This window comes from Sturnira hondurensis, unplaced genomic scaffold (assembly GCF_014824575.4).
Source record: "Sturnira hondurensis isolate 20B ecotype Veracruz unplaced genomic scaffold, ASM1482457v3 Scaffold0002840, whole genome shotgun sequence".
Taxonomy (NCBI): Eukaryota; Metazoa; Chordata; class Mammalia; order Chiroptera; family Phyllostomidae; genus Sturnira; species Sturnira hondurensis.
Genome location: NW_028075471.1, coordinates 1,543,975 through 1,557,095, shown reverse-complemented (window position 1 = coordinate 1,557,095; position 13,121 = coordinate 1,543,975). Strand labels below are relative to the sequence as shown.

The window sequence follows — 13,121 nt, the reverse complement described above, 5'->3', positions numbered from 1 at the left end:
AGAGTGCTCTGCTCGGGAATAAAAATGCCACTGAAAGACCCTCAACATTTCCCTCCAGTGGTGAGGACAGGCTGCAGACACTCCCTTGCCATCTGTGGTCTCTGGTTTGATTTGAGGAGGTAATTCACTGGGACAAGAAGCACAGCCTGGAGCCAGGACCACTGAAGACCCTCTCAAGCCTTCCTAAGTTTTTGGCTCCTGAAGAGCAGAGAACAGATGTAAAACCCTGACTCCATTATTTCCTTTTGCTTTCCTAACTCTCTTATGAGGCCAGAGTACTTTGTTGGTTTGTTTTTTATATAGTTGACACAAAAATATATTAGTTTCAGTGGTACAACATAGTGACTAGACATTTACATTCCTCATGATGTGATCGACACAGTAGGTCTAGTAACCATCTATCACCATGCAAATTTTATTACAATGATATTGACTATTTTCCCTACGCTGTACATTATTACATCCCCATGACTTTTTTCTTTAAATTGGAGGTTTGTACCTCTTATTCCCCTTCGCCCTTCTTACCCATTCCCCCATTCCTCTCCCCACTGGCAACCATTAGTTTGTTCTCTGTATCTAAGAGTGAGTTTCTGTTTTATGTATTTGTTTTTTAGATTTGACACATAAGGAAAATCATATAGTATTTGGAGAAGATGTAGAGAAAAGGGAACCCTGTACAACACTGGTGGAGTTGTAAATTGAGCAGGAACTAAGCAAAACTTTTTGGAGGTTCCTCAAAAGATAAAAAATACAACTATAATACAACCCAGAAATTCTACATCTGAGTATCTATCTGAAGAAAATAAAAACAGTAAGTTAAAAGTATATATGTATCCCTATGTCACTGTAGTATTATTTACAATAGCCAAATATGGAAGTAACCTAAGTATTCATTGGTAGATGAATGGATAAAGAATATATGATATGGACAAAGAAAGATAACATACAGACACATACACACAGAGAATGGAATATTACTCAGCCATAAAAAATTAAAATTTTGCCATTTGCAGCAACATCAATGTACTTAGAAGGTACTATGCTAAGTGAAATAGTCAGACAGGATTCTTTGAAATAAACCACAACCTACCTCCCAAAGTGGTACTTGAGGATTAGACAGAAGGAAGATAAAGAATTAAAAGGGTTAAAACCCTTTCATTCAAATTTAAAATGACATGTGGATCAACACTATACAGTCCAAATAAACCTTTTCTGGCAAGCCAAGTTCAGCCCTTTGGTCACCTCTTTGAGACTGAGTTAAATAAAGACATGGTAGTAGATGAAAAATGCATTACATGTGGCACCAAAGGCCTTACCAGCTGAAGTTTCCTCATCGCACCTAGACTGGGTCAGTCACCCCTGCTACTCCTTCCGAGCATTCATTTCAACTGTAGTTAAACTGATGTCTGGTGTGGTTACATCTGTGAGGTTGATCTCCACTAGACTATGGACTTAATGAGGGAAAAGAAGGGCTATGAGCACAGTACTCAGAACATTAAAAGTCAAGACATGAATGGATAAAATATATGTGTGCTCAAAAGTGAAGAGTTTGTTCTAATTGGGAATATCCTTTTATCTGGAAATTATAACTTAAAGACTGATTCTTAGGTGACGGTTTATATTCAATTAAAAAGATGTTTCAAAATACACATTATCATTATGTAGCCTTAGTCTGTCCCCATTTTGGTTTGGTAGGGCAGTCATTTCATCCATCGCAGCTCCTGCCAGAGGACATCCTGGGTGGAGGAGCCGGCACAGAAGGCTTGGCCTCTCTTCACTCCCCCAGCTCTTTCCCACACTATCCCCACTGGAGTCAAATGGGAAGGAAGGATTTTTTTAAATTGGGAGACTCTGGCTTTTCTTGGGGCTGGGGGAGGAGGTGGAGTTGGAAGAGGGTGATGGGGGAAGAGAAAATTTAGCCTCACGTAACCAAAGAGGGTTACCATTGAACCTCCATCACAGAGCTGCCTCCTATTCACTTTTCTTCCCTGGCTATTGCTGGCATTTAGCTGACAATGCCTGATTTAGGGGAAACTGAGGCCCAGTGAAATAAAGTGATTTGATTAGTGGCAAGTCCTGATCTAATCAGAGGTCTCTGATTCCAGGGACCTTAAGTAATGATGGGGTCTCTTCTTCACCTCATAGAGATGCTAGTTTTGCCAATATAGAAATCCCTAGCCAGCTCCGAGGTCCAGAGCCAGAACCCACAGGAGAAGGGACTGGAATCCTCTCTCTTGAGACCAGACCCGTGCTGTTTTCATAACACATTGCCTTTCGTTTCAAATTTAAGCTACTTAAGGGAAACACTAGACTGATAAAGCTTGTGTGCCCACTGGCTGTTAACCAAGCAGAGAGCATAACAGATAGCTCGTAGGAAATGAAGCTATGAGTCTGTCTTTGTAGACAAAGCAGAAAATACCCGACACAAAGGAAGCCATTTGTTTTGGAGTAAAGGTACCTGTGTGTGCCAGACCTCCTCCGCCATCCAGATGAAGAACCACAGGATAAACTGAGTTCTCTTGGAGGCACAGTTAAAACTCCAGAACAATGTTGTGAATCGCTGGCAAGACTTCTATGACTCCTGATTGAAAAAGATGGCAACCCATTTGGAAAACCAGTAGGATTGTGCCAAACTTCAGACCAGACATGATTGCTCAAGAATAATCGTGCTAACAATAATCACAATAATGAAAACCAGCCCACACCCCCCACACCACCACTGTGGCTTCTACAGTCAGCGCCATCCCCTGGGTCAGGTATGTGCTAAGGGATTTATAGAATTATATTTGTTTTGTTGGTTTGTGAAACAAAATCAGAATCATCTTTAATATTTCCATTTATGTACAGTTCTTGGCTCCCATTGGCCTGGCCTCCTTATCGGAGTAGAAATGCCATGGAAATGACTTGTTGCATCTCTGCCTATAAACCAAACATAATCAAATGATACCAGGTTCACACCCTGGATTTCCCACAGTAATGCCTTTCAACTGGCAACAAAAAGAAAAGAGATTTGATCCAAAGTAAATATTTTAAAGAGCAATTTAACAATATCCATAGCATTTTATAGTTGTGATTTTTTTCAGAACCAGTAATCCTACCTCTAGGCACTTATCGAATAGCCAGGAAAACAAAGAAAATGCCGATGAGACTAAGCCGGTGACACATGACAGGAAGGGATAGGAGAACTGCAGGGTGCGTGTCTTCTTAAAGCTCTGGAATTTAGGTTTATCAATGTTCACAAGTACACAAAAATAATAGGCGTGCAAGGATATTCTGCTTCATTATTTGTTATGGTCAAAAAACTGTTAAATCTTAAGTGCCTCTTGATAGCTGATTGGCTAAAAACTTACAGTCCAGTCCAGTTTCCATGCAGAGAAATACCACGCAGCTATGTACTCCTATAGAAAGACATCTGTTATAAACTGGGAGGGGGGAAAAGGCAAGCTGTAGGATATTGCACAGCACAGAATCCTATTTTTTATAAGAAGGAACTTACACTGTTTACTACAGAAATTTCAATGTCACTTGAATATTTTTACAAATGAATAGGTATTGCCTTCATAATTAAAGAGCCTTTAAAATAAAAAGAAAGTAATGGCACTGCTATTTCTGGAACAATTCTGTAAGAACATGGGAAGAATAAAGGTAGCAGCAAAAATCAAACACAGAACAGGTGATACGTGGACATCAAGCCTGGCCTTGCATCTTCCAGGGGGGCTGCCTCACTCCACCGTTCAATGAACTGAGAATAAAACCTCTGAGTAGCAGACTTAACTGTTCCTCATTTCCATCACTAACAGATCTTGTAACCTAATGGATTTTATTTTTAAGGGTTGGAGATTTCATCCCTAGGAAGTGCTGTCAAACAAACTTTCTCAAGTCTGCCTTGAGTCCAACTACCTTTCTGATGTGGTGAGGCACCTTGGCGGGTGCAGGCTGAGGGTGGTCCCAAAAGCCAGGCCCATGGCACAGCTGATCACAAGAAGCCATCAGGGCACATTTCAGACCAGGGTGGTGGTCAGGATGCTCTGCTTTCCCCAGAAGGCCCAGCCCCCGTGCCCCTAGTCCACAGGCACGAAGGCACCACTTTCACTGGTGCAGCACAAGGGCAGGGTGGAAACAAGTCTGCATCCACCTATTAGTTCATTTCGATCTTCCAGCGGAGTTTGGATGTTTTTGAATGTTCTACAAACCCAATTATACTTAATAAAATGTTAAGATGCGGACATTTCAAAGTTCAAAGTCACTTAACTTAATCTACTTAGTATAAAATTTCCCAAGTGAAACAAACAACAAACAATCCAGTTTTTCCACAAAAAAACCCCCCACAGATTTATGCTTCTTACTCATATAGATGCGATTTTCAGCAAAAAACTCAGAGGGCCATCATTCTTTTCAACCTTTGGTGAACAGACACTTGAGTTTGCACAGATCATGGATCAAATTCTCTCCTTTCTGTAGCCATTAAAATAGGGGAAGGAAAGTAGCTGCCAGTAGGAACTACCCCTGGGCAATTGCACAGCCAGAGAATGGCTGCTGCCACTCACACATTATTAGGTCCCTAATAATGAATGGGAGATCACTAATGCCCGTGCTTCTGAGATAGCCCACAAGTAGCAGTTCACCATCCATCATAGGAAATTTCCAAACACCTACTATGTGCCAGGGACCATTCTTGGTGCTGGGGATATGATGAATTAATAAAACAAACTGTCTGTGCTCAGAGAGTTTAGATTTTTGTCACAGTGAAACAGATAATAGATGGCAAATTCACCCAAATATTTCTCTGTTGGATTAAAGGCTTATAAAGAAAATCAAGCAGAATAAGGCAAAGGAGAGTATTGGGGGCTGCTGTTTTAGGAAGGGATGGAGGGGAGGCCTCCCTAATAAGGTGATATTTGAGCAGGGATCTGGACAAAATGGTGTGGGGGAACAAGATATGTGGCTATTGGTAGAGAATGTTTCAGGTGAAGGAAATAGGTGGTACAAAGTCCTTGAGATAGGGATGCTCTAGGGATATAGAAGAGACCAATGGAGAAGGAGTAGAGTCAGGTAGAAGAGGTTGCAGGGGGTGAAACTGGACAGACAATGGTTGGCAAAGCATGTGAGCCTTTGTAGCCACTGCTGGAGAGTGGGCGGCTTCTCCTTCTTCTTCTTTTTTTTTTTTTTTTTGCAGTAACAACAGAAACCACAGGGGGAACTGAGTAGCAGCCACATAGGAGCATGAGCTACCTATAAAATTGCAAATGGGCACTCTGTCTGCAGTGTGGAGAACAGGCCATGGATTGTCCTGCTCAACCTGCCTGCCCATTCATTTTCCTGTGATGATGTAATTCTGAATGTTTAGGTTCCATCCAAAATCAATCAAATCAGGCAAGGCCCAGCTTTCTAATCTCCTTGTAGAAGCTGCAACAGGTAGCCAAATTCTAGAACCACAGCCACAAGGAGGAAAGGGTAGAAACCAAGATACTAAGTAGGAGGCCACTGAAATGTTCTGGGTGAGAGGTGGGGGCACTCTGGCCAGGGCAGCAGGGTGGTGAGCGTCGTCAGACCTCACTGCTCATCAGCATCACTAGGAGATTTGAATCACAGGTGGAAGGTGGAGTCCCTAGCACCCACCCTCCAGAGATCCAGATTAAGTAAACCCAGGGATCTAGATTTTTAAAAACTGCCCAGGGTAGGTCTGAGTTCAACAATTAAAAAACAACAACAAAAAAAAAACACCAAGAAGAGGAGGCCTGAGCAAAGGAAAATGGGGCTGGGAATTAGGAAATCACTGGAGCCATTTCCAAAAAAGGCACTTGTATTGATTGCTAAGGATTAGGACTGAACTTCAGGGAGTTTACAATCCAACAGGTGGTTAAAAACAAAAAGAGAGGAACTGGATCAGCAAGACATTATCAAAGAAGCTCGTGCCAGTCCAATAAGGTGGGAGCACCAGACACCGACCAGACTGGGCAAGCAGGGAAGGGCACAGGGGTACCCGGACGCCTGTCACTGCTGAGCTGTGTTCACACCCAAACGAAGCGCTGCCTCCAGAAATTACAATAGTTCCACTCTTCCTCCCAGATACAAGGGCCTGGGGACAGGGCACTGAGGAGGCTCTGAATACAGTCTTTACTTTTTACAGAAAAAAAGAAAGCAATCTTTTATTTTAAAATAATACTTAACTATAAATGCAGTATTTCTACCTTTAAAACCCTTCAAGTTACATGTATTATAGATACAAATGAAATTTGATATAAGTCATCCAGGACCTATGGGTACCCACATCCATGGGGTCCAAATTTTAATTCAGGTGAGTGGCATCTTCTGCGAGGGAGCGTGGGGACTCTCCGTCATGTCTCTCACCTGCTCAGGTCCCTTCCGCCTTACTGCTCAGCTTAGTCATTCCCTAAAATACCTCCAGGATTTCTCAAAAGTAGTGCATGACTTCAGCTTCAGAAAGAGGTCTCCTGATGTCTTTATATATATTTTTATTTATTTAATTATTGTTCAAGTAGTTTTCTGTCTTTTACTCCCATCCCAGCCCACCCACCCAGTGCTCCCCACCTCCCTCCCTTCCCCCCTGACTTAGTTTTTGTCCATGTGTCCTTTATACTAGTTCCTGTGATGTCTTTATGTTTGAAAGGCAATCCGATGTTACTCACTATGTTTTTAGTCTATATCTTCACACAATATTCCTAACCAACTTCTATTATTTGCCCATTTCTATGACTGCTCATGCAAGGGAATATTTCTGAATAAAATTGTTAATCTCTAAGCAGAAGATGAGAGTTGGAACTTGATTATTCACAAAAATACTCCATAAATCACTGACAACATGCGTCTTCATGACGAAGCTGCAGGAGTAGAGGTGGACTCGGGGAAGGCTGACACCAGTGGAAACGGTTACATTGAGTAGACTGCTTTAATCTGGAATCCATCATGCTCACAATAAAAGAAGAAACACCCTTATCCAGAAGGATGAGAGAGGCAAATAAGGTAATGCTGCCTTGAGCAGCAAGAAAATGGAAAAAAATTGAATTAAATTACAAAAGTAATAAAATTTCAACAAATGAATATCATAGATCATTATGAAAAATGAACTGTCATTTTGGGGACGTTCTAAAAGTCCGTACAATCTCCTTTCTCTCAAGCCCAGTCCCTGATACCTCATGCGTGGTTTTGAAAATATCTTGAATCAGAAAAAAATCACCATGTGTAATCTTCCAGCCAGGGGACGGAAGTCAGTTTTATGGCCACGTGATTTGTCAACGTGAAGGAGATGGGTACCTCTGGGTCACCCAGAGACTGTGACCTGGGTTAGCTCAGTGGAACAGAGGAGATTACACACCACTTAATGAATCAGTAAGAAGTCAGGCTGCAAACACCCTCAAAGGTGGGTGATAAAATTAATGCAGGGAGCAGAACCAGTGCATTGGCTATGTCTTTTTATTTTCTGTATTTCTGATGCTCTGATATCTGGAGCATTTGTGCCCTGGATGGACTGCCTCTCCCAGGGTTTGCTATTTCCTCGAGATAGTATACAACTTGTCTGCAAGTGCACCTTGATATACAAACTAACCAATCCAAAGCCCAAGCTTCCAACCTCCTCCTTTCATCAGGGGCTCACTGCCTGGGCCATTATCCACCTGGCCTAATCACCACAGGGCCTGGTACCAGATGACCAGGGACAGTCCATATACCTCAGAGCCTACTGAAAGTATTCAGTTTTAAACCTGTGTGTCTCACTTTCCTCTTTCTTCTCATGAAAACCACAATAAAGCCTCCTGCCCCCAATCCCCTCTCTGCCCACTCATCTGGCCTTGGTGCTGCCATGTGGTCCTGCCCATTGCTTCCAAGGGACTATGAGTATAATAAAGTTTTTTTCCTTCATGCCAGTCATTCCAATGTCTGTGTGCCTTACCATACCTGATTAAAACAAATCCTGAGTTTCTTTAAAACAGCAAGGAATCAGGAGACCTGGGTTCTAGGTGGGCCCAACTCAACATTCACTGGCTTAGTGATCTAAGTTAGTTAAACCCTCTGAGCTTTCTAACTATAACAGGTGGATTACCCACCCATCCCAATCACTGTGATTAATAGAAAACGAGATAATGGATGAAAAGCCTGGTCAGAAGCGGTGAATTCCAGTAAACTAAGGCTGCATTTCACTTGTGTTTTAGATCATTTTTCTTCAGTAAAACTAAACAAAGTGAGCTGAATGAAGTCAAATCTCCTTTTCACAGATGCCCCCTCACATCGCCCAGAGGTTTGGTTGAAGAGGAAATTGACTTTTGTGGGTAAAGAAGGGGATTTTTTGCTATGAGAGGGTTTTGACAAGTCACTGATATTTGTCATTACCAGGTATAATGAGACTAACAGTCCCTAACACAATCAAAGGTATAACAATAACAACATCCATTAACCACTGGAGAATGATTCATATCCACTTAGAACTTGACAAGGGCTATCTATCTGTATAGTTTCTCCCGGAAAGAAAATGCCCAAGGCCATACATTAGGTGAAGGATGTACAAGGCTGTACATTAGGTAAAGGATGCCTGGGGTTTGGGCCATCTCCTGCACCAAAGCCCAGACTCTGATTTTCTAGGAACTACCAAATCCCATGCTAAGACTCTCTGTCTTATATTCTTTATTCCACACCACCAATTACTCAAAAACAAACTGAGTTCTTTGGACAATCAAGATGGGCTCTCTCATCTGAAGTACTTGCTAGATGGAGACAGTTCATACGCTCACTCGCTTGCCCGTTCTCCGATAATTCAATGTGTACCAGATATGAGTATCCGTGATCAGATCCAGAAGTCACATTGGGGATGAGTCCTCATCGTGGAGGAGCAAGGGGAGATGGCAGGAGCCCTGAGATAAAACAGGCACCACTGTGGTTCTTATGACACACATCATGTCATGAAGCCTTTGAATGAACAGATTTAAAGAAGCAGGAATGAAATGGATAGGAATGGACAGACAGATAGTTCATCTCACTCATTTTTTTAATTCATGGAATCCAATACAGTGTTGGCACAGAGCCAGCACTCAAAATCCTGTTGGTTGGCAATGCCACAAAAATCCCCTTCTGCTCATACTAGAGCTCTTGAAACAAACTATCTGCAGGTTTCAACCTACTGGCTACTGCATGATCTGTATGGCCGAGAGGCCCCTCCTGCGCCCCTTGCCCTCTCAGGCCTGGAGAGATCGAGTGGTGATGGCTACTGGTTCACAGGTGTGCCCCTTATTCTAATAGGGCTTGCAGGGGTTCCAACCTTTTGGCACCTCGGGGCCACACTGGAAGAAGAGGAGTTGTCTTAGACCACACATTAAATACACAAACACTAATGAAAACTGATGAGCAAAAAAACACTTCTAATTTATGATTTTGTGTTGAGCCATCTTTGCAGCCATCCTGGGCCACATGTGGCCCACAGGTCACAAGTTGGACACCCCTGGACAGATTCAATACCGTAACACTCACATGTATAGAGCTGTTAAATTAAGCAAAAACAGATCAGAAAATCTCTCTTGTCAAAGTGAAACTAATTGTTCCACAAATCGGGGTGGTGATGACTATGCTCCCGAAACACCATAGAATCATCACCCCCTAGCTCAGAACCCTCCAGTGTCTTCCCACTGCATTTGGGAAATATCCCAGTCTCTTAATTGGAGATTGAATTAGGGAGGAGGCCCTGGAAAATCTGCAAACACGACAAACTCCTCTGGCTTCCGAGTCTTTCCCATTCCCTGGACTGTTCCTCACCTCCCACTTTGCATGGCTGACTCCCTTTCCCCAGTTATTGTCCTTCACAGCACCTCCCTTGTTTCTTTCATACTTGGTCCATTTTCCAGCTATCTGAATGATTGTTTATTTACTTGAAATTGTATCAGTTTTTCCCTCTGAACTGAAACTTGGTGCTGTGAGGACCGAATGAGGCCACTGTAGCCAACTAAGGGCTCAGCACAGAGCAGTTCCCTACTTGCCCTCCACTTCTTTTCACAGATGTCAGAAGTCGAAAGAAGTCAGCGAGGCACATACTTGAATTTTCAGAATTAAAGTTCTTTCTTTCATTACCCACTCTATTTTAAATACTTCCCTACTTTCTAGACTGATATACTGTCAACCAGCTGGAGTTTTATTTTCCTTCCTCTCAGTTCCCTTGGTTTTGTTTTACACTGAAGCTCAGTGACAAAAGAGGAGGAAATACAGGGGGGAAAGTCTCTTTGTTATCAGTCTCATCTTCAGGCACCAGGACATGGTGTCTTATTTTGGGCCCCCACAGGTGAAGGATCACTTTTATAATGTTTTTCTTCCAGGGTGCTGCCCTCTGAGTCTAGATGGAAACCATGCCAAGACTGAAGCCAAATGTGCTCTAAGTAACTGCCTGCTTTCGATATTCAGCAGTCACCTAGTAGGGAAAAGGCTACGTCACGAAACAGTGGCATGACAGTGGCTAGTCCAAGCAACTGTCAGTGGAAGTGTCTCCTCCCCACCATACTTTGTGATACTTTGGACGGATGGCACCATTTCATGGAACACAGAGATGACTGGGCAGAGAGGTTGGCAGAACTCAGCGGATACAAGTCAGAGCTGAGAATGGGACACACCTAGTTTTAGAATCTGGGTCTTTTTCCAGTGAGTGGGGAGGAGAACCTGGGTGCATTACCTGACCTTTCTCAGCCCCATTTTCCCTACCGGTTAAGGTATTATGGTTAACTTAATAGTACCCACAGGGCAGGAGTGCTGTTAAATGCTACAAATAAAATGAAACGATAAGGCTTTGGGAGGAGCCGTGCTGCAAAAAAAAAAGTGTGTGTGTGTGTACGTTCATTCTAAGAGGACCCTTCCAATGGTGCTCCTGGCCTGGACCCAGAAGACAAAATGTGCAGGAAAAGACCAGAGGGTGTAAAACTTAAAGACATGACTAGGCCTGCCTTTCTCGAGACTTGAGAGAAAAGTCCCTTTTTCCTTAATATTCCTCATCCCTGAATTTGTCTTTCTTTGCTCCCTTCTACCACCTACCCAAGGGCACAGAGCCCACTTGGCCATGGGCATAGATATGATCTTCTTGTGTTCTCACTGGGATGTTGGTCAAAGCCCCACAGAAAAAAGCAATCTGCTTCAGAGAGAGCCCTCCCACCCGCCTCGCCCAGCTGAATCAGCACAGCAGTGGGTCATAGGTCAAGGACTGGGATTTTGGAATTCTGCCCAAATCATTCTCAAACTCATTAAAACCAACAGTTGTGAATTCTAAGCTAGCGCAGTTGTTTTGTCTCAAAGTTCCTGTCACTTTTATTTTCCCAACCAATCCTCCCTGTCACTAAGAATTAGTCCCAAATAGCAGTTCCTGATGTCACCTCACCTACCGCCTTCTGAGGCTAACTGTCAGTAACAAAGTCAAGCACTCACAGACAACTGCAAAGGATATTGTTGAGGACAGTGTTAATCCCATTTACCTGTGATGTCCAAGAGGCAGACAGGTAGGGCCATGGCCCTGGGGTGTGGGGGAGGGGGTTGTGTATTGGAATAACCTGTGGGGTTTGTCAATCTACAGATTCTCATTTTCTGGACACCAACCTCGGCCGCCTCCAGGGGTCACAGTGTTCCCAAGACCTGGAACTTCCACTGTTGGAGAATGCACCCTGGGCGAAAACCGCTATTTTGGCATTAATGGGTAGTAGCTTCAGCTGAATGGAACAGAAAGGTAAGTGAAACTCTGGAGGAACTGGGGAGACCATTATCTTCTTTCAGAGAAATTCCATGGGGAATTTTATATCTGGTTATCAATAAGAATTGTATTTTATCTTAAGAAATTGTTATGTTTTAATCCTACAAACTGTGAACCTTATGGCTGCCCAGGGTTCCTTCTTTGCCTTGGCTCCCCTCAAGCAGAGGGCTCAAACACCTTAGAGACTGGGTCGTTTGGGGCTCTATTTTTATATCCTTGCCTTTGGTGTCCCTTTTTCCTCCCAACTGACCTCTAATTTGTGTTGCCTTTTCTGTTTTACGTTCGTCACCCACCCACCCTCCTACCTCCTCTTCCAACCATCAAGTATTAACTGGGGGCCCACTAGGTTCTAATCCTCTTTCTCAATGCTGGAGACGCACAGGAGAAAAACCCATATGGTCTCTACCTTTACGGAAGTTGTAAGTGTTCTGAGTCCTTTTTATCGACTAAAGGAAGTAAAGATATCTGAAGAAATCAAAGAATACAGGGAGAAGGCTCTGTTGCTCTGTTCCTCACTACTCCTGATTTCCTAAGAGTTGGTGGTCGAAGATTCCCCTTCAGACTTTTATACTATCTCTGTCCTAACTTTGTGACACCCACTGGGGCCATCACTTGTTTTCTCTTTTTGGGCAAGGGGCCTATGATAGAGCCCTGAAAAGTATCCTCTTCCAGAGCTGCTTGGCTCTCACACTTCTCCCACCAAACAGCTTGGCTCCCTGCAATGGGACACAAGCCGTCGTGAGCTCTGGCTCAAGCTTTAGTTTAGAAGGCAAAACTCTCTTTTGTGCTTAATCTGTAATTTATTGCTTTATGGTGCTTTATACAAAGAAAGGCACATTAATTTATTATTTTGATAGAAAAAATAAGCCTTTTTATAAACAGGCTTATTCAGCTTTATGGACATACAAACATAACATTATGTAAGTTTAAGGTCAAAGTGATGACTTCAGATGTATTGCAAAATGATCACCACAATAATGTTAGTTAACACATCCATCACCTCACACAACGATTTTTTTTTGGTAGTAAGAACATTTAAGACTTACTCTTAGCAACTTTCAAGTGTATAATACAGTATTGCTAACTACGTCACCAAGTTGCATATTTAGTGGGGCAAAAGTACGTTTACAGTTATGACTGTGCAAAGCACAGAGTTTATTCTTGTACTATTATTTATTTAGTTGTTATATTGTTTTCCATAAAAAAGCTGTAAATCTAATTTTGCCCCACCCAGTATTATAGAAATTTTTTCTTGTGATGAGAACTTTTAAAATCTAATTTCTTAGCAGATTTCAAATATGCAGTTAATATTAACTATAGTTGCTATGCTGGGCATTACATCGCTATGAGTTATTTATTTTATAACTGTAAGTTTGTAACTTTAATTCTATCTCTT

At 42.5% G+C, this 13,121-nt stretch overlaps 1 protein-coding gene across 2 annotated transcripts in view; it reads right to left on the bottom strand.

Moving 5' to 3' along the window:
* CACNA2D3 (calcium voltage-gated channel auxiliary subunit alpha2delta 3) overlaps positions 1-13,121 on the bottom strand; it is an 861,794-nt gene that overhangs the window by 311,826 nt on the left and 536,847 nt on the right. The window lies entirely within an intron of this gene.